Source organism: Arachis hypogaea, chromosome 14 (assembly GCF_003086295.3).
Source record: "Arachis hypogaea cultivar Tifrunner chromosome 14, arahy.Tifrunner.gnm2.J5K5, whole genome shotgun sequence".
Taxonomy (NCBI): domain Eukaryota; kingdom Viridiplantae; phylum Streptophyta; class Magnoliopsida; order Fabales; family Fabaceae; genus Arachis; species Arachis hypogaea.
The window spans coordinates 39,176,814-39,189,503 of NC_092049.1; positions in this window are offsets into that span (position 1 = coordinate 39,176,814).

Consider the following 12,690-nt stretch of genomic DNA (forward strand, 5'->3'; position numbering starts at 1 on the left):
TTTTCTGGCTGAAATTGAGGGACTTGAGCAAAAATCAGATTCAGAGGTTGAAGAAGGACTGCTGATGCTGTTGGATTTTGACCTCCCTGCACTCAAAGTGGATTTTCTGGAGCTATAGAACTCAAAATGGCGCGCTTCCAATTGCGTTGGAAATTAAACATTCAGGGCTTTCCAGCAATATATAATAGTCCATACTTTGGCCGAGTTTAGATGACGTAAAAGGGCGTTGAACGCCAATTCTATGCTGCTGTCTGGAGTTAAACGCCAGAAACAAGTCACAAACCAGAGTTGAACGCCAGAAATACGTTATAACCTGGCGTTCAACTCCAGAAAGAGCCTCTGCACATGTAACATTCAAGCTCAGCCCAAGCACACACCAAGTGGGCCCCGGAAGTGGACTTATGCATCAATTACTTACTTTTGTAAACCCTAGTGGCTAGTTTATTAAAAATGGGACTTCTTACTATTGTATTAGATATCTTTGATCAGTTGTATGCTATCTTAGATCACATTTTGGGGGCTGGCCATTCAGTCATGCCTGGACCTTTCACTTATGTATTTTCAACGGTAGAGTTTCTACACTCCATAGATTAAGGTGTAGAGCTCTGCTGTTCCTCAAAGATTAATGCAAAGTACTACTGTTTTTCTATTCAATTCAACTTATTTCGCTTCTAAGATATTCATTCGCACTTCAACTTGAATGTGATGAACGTGACAATCATCATCATTCCCCATGAACGTGTGCCTGACAACCACTTCCGTTCTACCTTCGATTGAATGATTATCTCTTAGATCTCTTAATCAGAATCTTCGTGGTGTAAGCTAGATTGATGGCGGCATTCATGAGAATCCGGAAGGTCTAAACCTTGTCTGTGGTATTCTGAGTAGGATTCTGGGATTGAATGACTGTGACGAGCTTCAAACTCGCGATTGCTGGGCGTAGTGACAGACGCAAAAGGAGGGTGAATCCTATTCCAGCATGATCGGGAACCTCAGATGATTAGCCGTGCTGTGACAGAGCATTTGGACCATTTTCACAAGAGGAGGGGATGTAACCATTGACAACGGTGATGCCCTTGCATAAAGCCAGCCATGGAAAGGAGTAAGACTGATTGGATGAAGGCAGCGGGAAAGCAGAGATTCAGAGGAACGAAAGCATCTCTACACGCTTATCTGAAATTCTCACCAATGAATTACATAAGTGTTTCTATCCTTATTTTCTATTTAATTAGTATTATTTTCGAAAACTCCATAACTATTTTATATCTGCCTGAATGAGATTTACAAGGTGACTATAGCTTGCTTTATACCAACAATCTCCGTGGGATCGACCCTTACTCACGTAAGGTTTATTACTTGGACGACCCAGTGCACTTGCTGGTTAGTTGTATCGAAGTTGTGACAAATTATGAATTGAGATTAGAGCACTAAGTTTTTGGAGCCATTACCAGAGATTACAATTTCGTGCACCAAGTTTTTGGCGCCGTTGCCGGGGATTGTTCGAGTTTTCGGCAAGCTTTTGGTCCGGTAACATCAGTGCCAATTTTTGATCCGGCAACAACACCAAGTTTTTGGCGCTGTTGCCGGGGATTGTTCGAGTTTGGACAACTGACGGTTCATCTTGTTGCTCAGATTAGGTAATTTTCTTCTTGTTTTATTTTCAAAAAGTTTTCAAAAACCTTTCAAAAATTTCTCACCTGTTTTCAAAAAAAAAATGTTTTCAAAAATATATTTTTCTTCAGAATTTTTAGGAATGAATTTTAGTGTTTCATGAAACATGTTGAATCCTATCTGGCTGTAAAGCCATACCCAAACTGCTTTGGGATTGGTCTTCAACTAATCACCTCAATGGATGTAATTTACATGCTAGAGCTTGGCTGGCTGTTAAGCCATGCCTAACCCTCAGATTGGAGCTTTAGACTAAGAATTGAAGATTCCTGGAATTCATATTAAAAAATTTGGAATCCTTATTTTTTTTCTTTTTCAAATAATTTTCGAAAAAAATACAAAAAAATTTCATAAAATCATAAAAAATCAAAAATATATTTCATGTTTCTTGTTTGAGTCTTGAGTTAATTTTTAAGTTTGGTGTCAATTGCATGTTTTAAAATTTGCATAAAATTTTCGAAAAATTCATGCATTCATAGTGTTCTTCATGATCTTCAAGTTGTTCTTGGTAAGTCTTCTTGTTTGATCTTGATGTTTTCATGTTTTGTGTCTTTTCTTATTTTTCATGTGCATTTTTGCATCCATAGAGTCTAAACATGAAAGATTTCTAAGTTTGGTGTCTTGCATGTTTTCTTTGCATATAAAAATTTTTCAAAAATAAGTTCTTGATGTTCATCTTGACATTCAAAGTGTTCTTGGTGTTCATCTTGACATTCATAGCATTCTTGCATGCATTCATTGTTTTGATCCAAAATTTTCATGCATTGAGTCTTTTTCATGTTTTTCTCTCTCATCATTAAAAATTCAAAAATAAAAAAAATATCTTTCCCTTTTTCTCTCTTAAAATTTCGAAAATTAGATTTGACTTTTTCAAAAAATTTTAAAATCTAGTTTTTTCATGAGTCAAATCAAATTTTCAATTTGAAAATCTTATCTTTTTCAAAATTTTCTTCAAAAATCAAATCTTTTTTATTTTTCTTAGTTATTTTCGAAAATTATAAAAATATTTTTCAAAAATCTTTTTCCTAATTTTATATCATAATTTTCGAAAATAACATCATCAATTAATGTTTTGATTCAAAAATTTCAAGTTTGTTACTTGCTTGTTAAGAAAGATTCAAACTTTAAGTTCTAGAATCATATCTCATAATTTCTTGTGAATCAAGTCATTAATTGTGATTTTAAAAATCAAATCTTTTTCAAAAACTAATTTAAATCATATCTTTTCAAAAATATCTTCTTATCTTATCTTTTTCAAAAATTTGATTTCAAAATATTTTTTCTAACTTCCTAACTTCTTATCTTTTCAAAATTTGTTTCAACTAACAAACTAACTTTTTGTTTGTTTCTTATCTTTTTCAAAACTACCTAACTAACTCTCTCCCTCTAATTTTCGAAAATATCTCCCCCTTTTTCAAAAATTTCTTTTTAATTAACTAATTATTTTAATTTTTGATTTTTTATTTTCGAAAATTACTAACCTTTTTCAAAAATTATTTTCGAAAATCACTAACTCCTTTTCAAAAATTATTTTCGAAATTTTCCTCTCTCATTTTATTCTATTTATTTATTCATCTACTAACATCTCCTCACCTCACATTTCTGCTCTCCTCACCCTTGTGTTTCTTTCCTTACATTACATTCTTTGTCCCCTTCCTTTCTTCCACTCACACAGGGACTTCTATACTGTGGTATAAAGGATCCCTATTATTATTATTATTATTATTATTTCTGTGCCCTCTTCTTTGTCATATGAGCAGGAGCAAGAACAAGAATATTCTTGTTGAAGCAGATCCAGAACCTGAAAGGACTCTGAAGAGAAAACTAAGAGAAGCTAAATTACAACAATCCAGAGAGAACCTTTCAGAAATTTTCGAACAGGAAGAGGAGATGGCAGCCGAAAATAATAATAATGCAAGGAGAATGCTTGGTGACTTTACTGCACCTAATTCCAATTTACATGGAAGAAGCATCTCCATTCCTGCCATTGGAGCAAACAACTTTGAGCTGAAACCTCAGCTAGTTTCTCTGATGCAGCAGAACTGCAAGTTTTATGGACTTCCATCTGAAGATCCTTTTCAGTTCTTAACTGAATTCTTGCAGATATGTGATACTGTTAAGACTAATAGAGTAGATCCTGAAGTCTACAGGCTCATGCTTTTCCCTTTTGCTGTAAGAGACAGAGCTAGAGTGTGGTTGGATTCTCAACCCAGAGATAGCCTGAACTCTTGGGACAAGCTGGTCACGGCTTTCTTAGCCAAGTTCTTTCCTCCTCAAAAGCTGAGCAAGCTTAGAGTGGATGTTCAAACCTTCAGACAGAAAGAAGGTGAATCCCTCTATGAAGCTTGGAAAAGATACAAGCAACTGACCAAAAAGTGTCCTTCTGACATGCTTTCAGAATGGACCATCCTGGATTTATTCTATGATGGTTTATCTGAGCTATCAAAGATGTCATTGGATACTTCTGCAGGTGGATCCATTCACCTAAAGAAAACGCCTGCAGAAGCTCAAGAACTCATTGACATGGTTGCTAATAACCAGTTCATGTACACTTCTGAGAGGAATCCTGTGAATAATGGGACGCCTATGAAGAAGGGAGTTCTTGAAATTGATACTCTGAATGCCATATTGGCTCAGAACAAAATATTGACTCAGCAATTCAATATGATTTTTCAGAGTCTGAATGGAATGCAAGCTGCATCCAACAGTACTCAAGAGGCATCTTCTGAAGAAGAAGCTTATGATCCTGAGAACCCTGCAATAGCAGAGGTGAATTACTTAGGTGAACCTTATGGAAACACCTATAATCCATCATGGAGAAATCATCCAAATCTCATGGAAGGATCAACAAAAGCCTCAACAAGGCTTTAATAATGGTGGAAGATACAGGTTTAACAATAGTAAACCTTTTCCATCATCCACTCAGCAACTGACAGAGAACTCTGAACAAAATACTTCTAATCTAGCAAACTTAGTCTCTGATCTATCTAAGGCCACTGTGAGTTTCATGAATGAAACAAGATCTTCCATTAGAAATTTGGAAGCACAAGTGGGCCAGCTGAGTAAAAGGATCACTGAAATTCCTCCTAGTATTCTCCCAAGCAATACAGAAGAAAATCCAAAAGGAGAGTGCAAGGCCATTGAATTGATCACAATGGCCGAACCTGTAAAGGAAGGAGAGGACGTGAATCTCAGTGAGGAAGACCTCCTGAGACGTCCAGTGATCAATAAGGAGTTTCCCTCTGAGGAACCAAAAGAATCTGAGACTCATCTAGAGACTATAGAGATTCCATTGAACCTCCTTATGCCATTCATAAGCTCTGATGAGTATTCCTCTTCTGAAGAGAATGAGGATGTTACTGAAGAGCAAACTGTCAAGTTTCTTGGTGCAATCATGAAGCTGAATGCCAAATTATTTGGCATTGAGACTTGGGAAGATGAACCTCCCTTGTTCACCAATGAACTAAGTGATCTGGATCAACTGAGATTGCCTCAGAAGAAACAGGATCCTGGAAAGTTCTTAATACCTTGTACCATAGGCACCATGATCTTTAAGGCTCTGTGTGACCTTGGTTCAGGAATAAACCTCATGCCCCTCTCTGTAATAGAGAAACTGGGAATCTTTGGGGTGTAAGCCACTAAAATCTCATTAGAGATGGCAGACAATTCAAGAAAACAGGCTTATGGACAAGTAGATGACGTGTTAGTAAAGGTTGAAGGCCTTTACATCCCTACTGATTTCATAGTCCTAGATACTGGGAAGGATGAGGATGAATTCATCATCCTTGGAAGACCCTTCCTAGCCACAGCAAGAGCTGTGATTGATGTGGACAGAGGAGAATTGATCCTTCAAATAAATGAGGACAACCTTGTGTTTACAACTCAAGGATCTCTCTCTGCATCCTTGGAGAAGAAGCATAAAGAGCTTCTCTCAAAGCAGAGTCAAACAAAGCCCCCACAGTCAAACTCTAAGTTTGGTGTTGGGAGGCCACAACCAAACTCTAAGTTTGGTGTCAAACCCCCATATCCAAACTCTAAGTTTGGTGTTGGGAGGTCTCAACAAAGCTCTGCACATCTGTGAGGCTCCATGAGAGCCCACTATCAAGCTATTGACATTAAAGAAGCGCTTGTTGGGAGGCAACCCAATGTTTATTTATCTAATTTTCATTGTTTTTCATGTTTTATTAGGTTCATGATCATGTGGAGTCACAAAATAAATATAAAAATTGAAAACGGAATCAAAAACAGCAGAAGAAAAATCACACCTTGGAGGAAGACCTTACTGGCGTTTAAACGCCAGTAAGAAGCATGTTTTGGGCGTTCAACGCCAGAACAGAGCATGGTTCTGGCGCTGAACGCCAGAAATGGGCAGCATCTGGGTGTTTGAACGCCAGAAATGCACCCTGGAGAAGAGCTGGTGCTGAACGCCCAGAACAAGCATGGTTCTGGCGTTCAACGCCAGAAATGGGCAACAAATGGGCGTTCAATGCCCAGAACAAGCACCAATCTGGCGTTGAACGCCCAGAGTTGTGTGCAAGGGCATTTTGCATGCCCAATTTGGTGCAAGGTTGTAAATCCTTGAACACCTCAGGATCTGTGGACCCCACAGGATCACCTCAGGATCTGTGGACCCCACAGGATCCCCACCTACCTCCACTCACTTCTTCTCACCCCTCTTTCACACAATCCCATAAACACTCTTCCCCAAAACCCTTCACCAATCACCTCAATCTCTCTTTCCCATCACTTCTTCACCACTCACATCTATCCACTCTTCCCCATAAACCTACCTCATAAACTCCACCTACCTTCAAAATTTAAAATCAATTTCCCACCCAAACCCACCCTAAATGACCGAACTTACCCCCCTCCCTTCCCTATATATAACCCTCCATTCTTCCTCATTTTCACACAACACAACCCTCTTTTCTCTTCTTGGCCGAAACACACCTCCCCCCCTCCTCTCCATATTTTCTTCTTCTTCTTCATCTATTCTTTCTTCTCTTGCTCGAGGGCGAGCAAAAATTCTAAGTTTGGTGTGGTAAAAGCATAAGCTTTTTGTTTTTGTTTTTCCATTACCATTGATGGCACCCAAGACCGGAGAATCCTCTAGAAAAGGGAAAGGGAAGACAAAAGCTTCCACCTCCGAGTCATGGGAGATGGAAAGGTTTATCTCCAAAGCTCATCAAGACCACTTCTATGATGTTGTGGCCAAGAAGAAGGTGATCCCCGAGGTCCCTTTCAAACTCAAGAAAAATGAGTATCCGGAGATCCGACATGAAATCCAAAGAAGAGGTTGGGAAGTTCTAACAAACCCCATCCAACAAGTCGGCATTCTAATGGTTCAAGAGTTCTATGCCAATGCATGGATCACTAGGAACCATGATCAAAGTAAGAACCCAAATCCAAAGAATTATGTTACAATGGTTCGGGGGAAATACTTAGATTTTAGTTCGGAGAATGTGAGGTTGGCGTTTAACTTGCCTATGATGCAAGGAGATGAGCGCCCCTACACTAGAAGGGTCAACTTTAATCAAAGGTTGGACCAAGTCCTCATGGACATATGTGTGGAAGGAGCTCAATGGAAGATTGACTCCAAAGGCAAGCCGGTTCAATTAAGAAGACTGGACCTCAAGCCTGTGGCTAGAGGATGGTTGGAGTTCATCCAACGCTCCATCATCCCCACTAGCAACCGATCTGAAGTTACTGTGGATCAGGCCATCATGATCCATAGCATCATGATTGGAGAGGAAGTAGAAGTTCATGAAGTCATCTCCCTTGAACTCTACAAAATAGCCGAAAAGCCCTCCCCTGGGGCAAGGCTAGCTTTTCCTCATCTTATTTGCCATCTATGTTACTCAGCTGGAGCTTTCATAGAAGGAGACATTCACATTGAGGAAGAGAAGCCCATCACTAAGAAAAAGATGGAGCAAGCAAGAGAGCCCATTCATGGAGCTCAAGAGGTGCAGGAAGCTCATCACCATGAGATCCCAGAGATGCCTCAAATGCATTTTCCTCCACAAAACTATTGGGAGCAAATCAACACCTCCCTAGGAGAATTAAGTTCCAACATGGGACAACTAAGGGTGGAACATCAAGAGCACTCCATCATCCTTCATGAAATTAGAGAAGATCAAAAAGCAATGAGGGAGGAGCAACAAAGACAAGGAAGAGACATAGAAGAGCTCAAGGACATCATTGGTTCCTCAAGAAGGAAACGCCACCATCACTAAGGTGGACTCATTCCTTGTTCTCACTTTCTGTTTTTCGTTTTCTCTATGTTAAATGCTTATCTATGTTTGTGTCTTATTACATGATCATTAGTAGTTAGTAACTTTGTCTTAAAGTTATGAATGTCCTATGAATCCATCACCTCTCTTAAATAAAAACTGTTTTAATTCAAAAGAACAAGAAGTACATGAGTTTCGAATTTATCCTTGAACTTAGTTTAATTATATTGATGTGGTGACAATGCTTCTTGTTTTCTGAATGTATGCTTGAACAGTGCATATATCTTTTGAAGTTGTTGTTTAAGAATGTTAAATATGTTGGCTCTTGAAAGAATGATGACAAGGAGACATGTTATTTGATAATCTGAAAAATCATAAAAATGATTCTTGAAGCAAGAAAAAATAGCAAAGAACAAAGCTTGCAGAAAAAAAAATATATAGGCAAAAAAAAATAGAAAAAAAAAGAAAAAGCAAGCAGAAAAAGCCAGAAGCTCTTAAAACCAAGAGGCAAGAGCAAAAAGCCAATAACCCTTAAAACCAAAAGGCAAGGGCAAATAAAAAGGATCCCAAGGCTTTGAGCATCAGTGGATAGGAGGGCCTAAAGGAATAAAATCCTGGCCTAAGCGGCTAAACCAAGCTGTCCCTAACCATGTGCTTGTGGCGTGTAGGTGTCAAGTGAAAACTTGAGACTGAGCGGTTAAAGTCAAGGTCCAAAGCAAAAAAAAAAAGAGTGTGCTTAAGAACCATGGACACCTCTAATTGGGGACTTTAGCAAAGCTGAGTCACAATCTGAAAAGGTTCACCCAATTATGTGTCTGTGGCATTTATGTATCCGGTGGTAATACTGGAAAACAAAATGCTTAGGGCCACGGCCAAGACTCATAAAATAGTTGTGTTCAAGAATTATCATACTGAACTAGGAGAATCAATAACACTATATGAACTCTGAGTTCCTATAGAAGCCAATCATTCTGAACCTCAATGGATAAAGTGAGATGCGAAAACTATTCAAGAGGCAAAAAGCTACAAGTCCCGCTCATCTGATTGGAGCTATGTTTCATTGATAGTTTGGAATTTATAGTATATTCTCTTCTTTTTATCCTATTTGATTTTTAGTTGCTTGGGGACAAGCAACAATTTAAGTTTGGTGTTGTGATGAGCGGATAATTTATACGCTTTTTGGCATTGTTTTTAGTATGTTTTTAGTAGAATCTAGTTACTTTTAGGGATGTTTTCATTAGTTTTTATGTTAAATTCACATTTCTGGACTTTACTATGAGTTTGTGTATTTTTCTGTGATTTCAGGTATTTTCTGGCTGAAATTGAGGGACTTGAGCAAAAATCAGATTCAGAGGTTGAAGAAGGACTGCTGATGCTGTTGGATTCTGACCTCCCTGCACTCAAAGTGGATTTACTGGAGCTACAGAACTCAAAATGGCGCGCTTCCAATTGCGTTTGAAAGTAGACATTCAGGGCTTTCCAGCGATGTATAATAGTCCATACTTTGGCCGAGTTTAGATGATGTAAAAGGGCGTTGAACGCCAGTTCTATGCTGCTGTCTGGAGTTAAACGCCAGAAACAAGTCACAAACCAGAGTTGAACGCCAGAAATACGTTATAACCTGGCGTTCAACTCCAGAAAGAGCCTCTGCACGTGTAACATTCAAGCTCAGCCCAAGCACACACCAAGTGGGCCCCGGAAGTGGATTTATGCATCAATTACTTACTTCTGTAAACCCTAGTAGCTAGTTTATTATAAATAGGACTTCTTACTATTGTATTAGATATCTTTGATCAGTTGTATGCTATCTTAGATCACGTTTTGGGGGCTGGCCATTCGGCCATGCCTGGACCTTTCACTTATGTATTTTCAACGGTAGAGTTTCTACACTCCATAGCTTAAGGTGTGGAGCTCTACTGTTCCTCAAAGATTAATGCAAAGTACTACTGTTTTTCTATTCAATTCAACCTGTTCCGCTTCTAAGATATTTATTCGCACTTCAACCTGAATGTGATGAACGTGACAATCATCATCATTCCCCATGAACGCGTGCCTGACAACCACTTCCGTTCTACCTTCGATTGAATGATTATCTCTTAGATCTCTTAATCAGAATCTTCGTGGTGTAAGCTAGATTGATGGCGGCATTCATGAGAATACGGAAGGTCTAAACCTTGTCTGTGGTATTCTAAGTAGGATTCTGGGATTGGATGACTGCGACGAGCTTCAAACTCGCGATTGCTGGGCGTAGTGACAGACGCAAAAGGAGGGTGAATCCTATTCCAGCATGATCGGGAACCTCAAATGATTAGCCGTGCTGTGATAGAGCATTTGGACCATTTTCACAAGAGGAGGGGATGTAACCATTGACAACGGTGATGCCTTGCATAAAGCCAGCCATGGAAAGGAGTAAGACTGATTGGATGAAGGCAGCGGGAAAGCAGAGATTCAGAGGAACGAAAGCATCTCTACACGCTTATCTGAAATTCTCACCAATGAATTACATAAGTGTTTCTATCCTTATTTTCTGTTTAATTAGTATTATTTTCGAAAACTCCATAACTACTTTATATCCGCCTGACTGAGATTTACAAGGTGACTATAGCTTGCTTCATACCAACAATCTTCGTGGGATCGACCCTTACTCACGTAAGGTTTATTACTTGGACGACCCAGTGCACTTGCTGGTTAGTTGTATCGAAGTTGTGACAAATTATGAATTGAGAATAGAGCACCAAGTTTTTGGAGACATTACCAGAGATCACAATTTCGTGCACCATGATGCACAACAGAAATTGCAGCTCAAACCTCCTTTAGTGACAACCAATAAAATTCCTCCTGACATCAAACCTAAGTTTGGTGTCAGGAATGCATCATCCACCAAAGAGGAAGTCCCCAAAAAGAAGAAAGTACCCAGGGGATGGAGAAACAAAAAGATCCCAACTGAAGGTTTTTCCCTAGGAATGACAGTGGTGTTGACTAGCAATCCAATGTGGATCTATACAGTAAATAGAATCCTCTCTCTGGAGCATATTGAGCTAATTTATGGAGACACAGGAAAGAAGTTCAAAGTTAGGGGTGAAGAGCTGAGCCCCTATGATCCTCCTCTTTAGAGGAGCTGACCGTCAAGCTAGTGACGGTAAAGAAGCGCTTGTCGGGAGGTAACCTGATGATTTCGTATTGTTAGTTATTTTTCCATTGCGTTGATTATATTACTTGTTTGAATTTTTATTGTGTTTCTACTATTTTTCGTTGTTTTACTTGTGTTTTGATCATGCAGATATTTTAAAACAGGAACCGAATACTTAGAAAAATTTTTTTAACACTCTGGAGGAGGTTGATTCTGCCAGTTCTACGCTGAACTTGGGATTTTCCAAGTTCAGCGTGCAAGGAGGGAGTTCTTACTGCCAAGTCCATGATGAACTTGGAAAATTCCAAGTTCAACGTGGCCAACTACGTCAATTGGTGTACACCAGGGCCAGACTCCACGCTGAACTTGGGCTGCACCAAGTTCAACGTGGAGAGGAGAGCTTATGCTTATTCAATTCAATATCCCACCAAATCATAACAAATCCTACCTAAATCCCCCCATCTTGGTCCTCACATCTCTCTCAACTTTTCCTGATCCCCTGCCCCTTATTCATTCCCCATTTATTCTTTTTCCCCCTTTCCCAACCCGTACCCCAGCTCAAAAACCCCTTCCCCACACTACGATACCCCCTTTGACCATATACCCCCATTCTCAAAGCCTCACCCGTGACCCCTTCCCTCCTAAATCCAACACACCCTGCACCCTTCCAGTAAACCTGACCCCCAACCCCTTCTATATATGTAACCACCCCCCATCCCCTTATATATCTATGTTCTCCATTATATAAATATATATATATATATATATATATATATATATATAATAAAAAAAATTACAAACTATAAAAGAAAAATAAAATAAAATAAAATTAATTATAAACTATATATATATTAATTATTTTACTTTCTCTTGTCCTTTTATCATTCTATTTTTTTACACTAATATTTATTTTTACTCCTCCGTCTGTCTTTTTATGTTTCTCTCTATTTTCAGTTCTTCTTTGCTTGAGGACAAGCAAACTTTTAAGTTTGGTGTTGTCGCTTCGCTTGTGAATTTTCTGTTTATTTTAATGACACCAAAGAGAGGCGAATCATCTCCACGGAGGAGCACAGCCAGAAGAATGAGATGGCCACTAGGATAACTGAGGTAGTTAAGTTCCTTTCATTCTATATTTTCTCCCGTTCTTATTATGTTATATTCCTGTTTTCTGCTATTTTTGTTATTGCATGATCAATTGTTATTTCAATTCCTAGGTTTTAGTTTACTTTACTGTCTATTTTATTATTTGATTTCTTTTTATGCTGAGAAAGAGTGTCTCATGTATTTCTCACTGAGCTTGAAAATCAAAAGAAAAGAAAGAAATGATATAATGCATGAAAAGAGTGAATTTATATTTAAGATTAACCTTATTTACTTAAATGTGGTGGTACTATTTGTAATTCTGAATGAATGACATGAATAGTATATATTTGAATTTAAATCAAGAGATGTTGATGTATGAGGAACAGGGATTTAGAGAATTATTATGACTTCTATGAAGTAAACAAAAGCTTAATCCTTGAAGCAAAAAAAAAAAAAAGAAAAAAAGAGCAAGGTCCAAGGCTCTGAGCATCAATTACTAGGGAGGTCTGACATTATTAAAAGCTCAAAGAGTTGTTTTCCTAGTTATATGCTTGTGGTATTCTTGTTTCAAGTAACCTT